Raw genomic sequence first — 2,207 nt, 5'->3', positions numbered from 1 at the left:
TGTGGTCTGTATTCCTGAAAATATTTTTTTTTTATTATGCCTTCCTATTCCAATGACATTTTATAAGGATCTAAATGTTTACATTTGTGATTATTTTTTTCAAAATAATAAAGCTATTACTTCATTCTTTTTTATATCTGATGTTATTTAAAAAATTTCTGTCAGTCGGATTCTTGTTTCTTTATTAATGAATTATTTTTTTTCTCTCTAACACTTATGATTTTTTTTTGTCTTTGGTATGTATGCCCTAGTTTGGGATTCATAGAGTCAACTATAGTTATGAATATTTTCTTTCTTTTTGTGTGTATAAGTTTTAATCCAGTGTCTTGACTATTTTATGCTTGAGAAATAGATGTACATTAATATTCAAATATTTCTTTCCTTTTTCTTCTTTCATTAAAAAAAGTCATTTATTTTATTTTATTTAAAAAAATATTTATTCATTTATTTGGAGTAGAGAGAGAGGGTCATGAAGAGTGGCTGATTATATACTTTCAATTTGGGAGGAGGTTAGGGATAGCACAAGCCTCCAAGGTATTTTATAAACAAGGTTTCCAGGACCTTGAGGGGACTAGCTATTGTTAGGGAAAGGTCATTTATTACTATTTAGTAAAAACTCAGGGAAGAGACTCTTCTGATGTGTATCAGTGGGTATATGCTTGGGAGATGATTGCCAATGTATATCTTGAGGGCAGGGGTGGGGAATAGAGATAAAGAAGTTTCCAAAGTAATTTTTACATGTGAAAGTAGATTTTCAGTATCCTGGGGGGGGGTGGACTAAGAATGCTTTTTGCCCTGAGTAGATGTGTCCACATGGAAGCAGCTGAGTCCCCAGAGGAACTTCAAGGACTTGTCAACAGGCTATGAGTAGTAAGGAAATCTAATTTTTTCTCTAGCTTTTGTTCCACACGTATCACCTACATCTTACACCTCTTTTATATTGATAATTTTAATGCTTTGCTGGTATCCAGATGACTATGTCCTTAAGTGACTTCTTATCTCTATTGAATCCATTACGTATTCTATCCATTGTATTCTTAATTCAACTAGATTACATATATTTAATCTATTAGTACCACTAGGTTCTTATTCTTGTTATTATTTCAAAATCTTTCCTTAATTCCTTACATTATTTATTGGGTATATTTTAAATCCCTGATATACTCACTTATTATATATAAGCTGTCAACCTTATTCTTATTTTGAGGTAGCTATATCTTTTTGGGTTTTAGGATGAAAGAACCGCGGATCCCCTTACCCAAGAATCCAACACTGCCACTGGATGCAAACAGCAAGAGGTTTATTGTCACGCAGGTACCGGCGGGTGGTCGGCAGCTCCAGCTAACCGAGCACACCGACCAGAGTGAAGCGGGGTCTTTTATAGGAAGGTACAAACAAGTTTTGGGTGGGGTGCAACTGATTGGTGGACAGTTCGAACTTTTGAAAAAGGCATACTTGGTGTTAGTGGATTGCCCTGGAAGACACCCCTCGCGGGAAGAGAAAAGCGGGAAGGGGAAACAAAGAGGGGAAGTTTGACCTTATTACTGGGCAGAAAGGCATCCTGTCTACGTGACCTATGTGACCATGCAGCCCCCTTGCCTACGTGATCTAGGGGACCATGCAGCCCCCTTGCCTACGTGACCTACGGGACCATGCCCCGGCTATTAGGAGAGGGTATCTTGTTCAAACAGGAGTCAAGTGTCATGCCCTAAAAGCCAAGCGGTTACAGAAAGGCAAAAGAGCAGTTACATTGAATTCAACCCTGGGGGAAGGGTCTTTTCATTGCAAGGGGAGGAGGGGTACTTTTACACAACAAAAGAGCAGTTAATTACTTAACGACGGGGGGGGGGGTCTTTCAAGGACATCATACCAACAATGCCAAATAATTTTCAGACAACAGCAGGATATCCAAGAATTCAACTAAATTCTGACACTATCTACCTGAACATAGCGTAAGATTTCATCAGTTAAGGGATCAGTCCTCCAAGACTATCTCCAACCCCATCTCAGATGCCAGTCTCACTGTAGGCCCCAGGTTATTACCTGTGCTTGTGACTGAGCAGCTACAGGTTGGAGGTCCCAATGGCCTACTTCTTACGTTCTTTTAATTTGCTACAGGGGCTCACAAAACTCAGAAAAATACTTACTTTATGTTTGCCAGCTTATTAAAAGATATAATAGAAGATTTAAATCAATAGATAGATAAA

The 2,207-nt window shown here is 38.1% G+C and overlaps 1 long non-coding RNA gene across 1 annotated transcript; it reads right to left on the bottom strand.

Annotated features, from left to right (window-relative positions):
- Positions 1-1,283: 1,283 nt before the first annotated feature.
- LOC309857873 lies at positions 1,284-1,795 on the bottom strand. The gene is made up of 2 exons (XR_014307948.1): positions 1,652-1,795; positions 1,284-1,608 (listed from the first exon to the last, which is right to left on the bottom strand). It is a non-coding gene; the product is annotated as an uncharacterized lncRNA (long non-coding RNA).
- Positions 1,796-2,207: the final 412 nt, after the last annotated feature.

Source organism: Mustela nivalis (assembly GCF_964662115.1).
Source record: "Mustela nivalis genome assembly, contig: HAP1_SCAFFOLD_1486, whole genome shotgun sequence".
NCBI lineage: Eukaryota > Metazoa > Chordata > Mammalia > Carnivora > Mustelidae > Mustela > Mustela nivalis.
The sequence above is the reverse complement of the archived record's forward strand: the minus strand, read 5'-3'. Positions and strand labels throughout refer to the sequence as shown.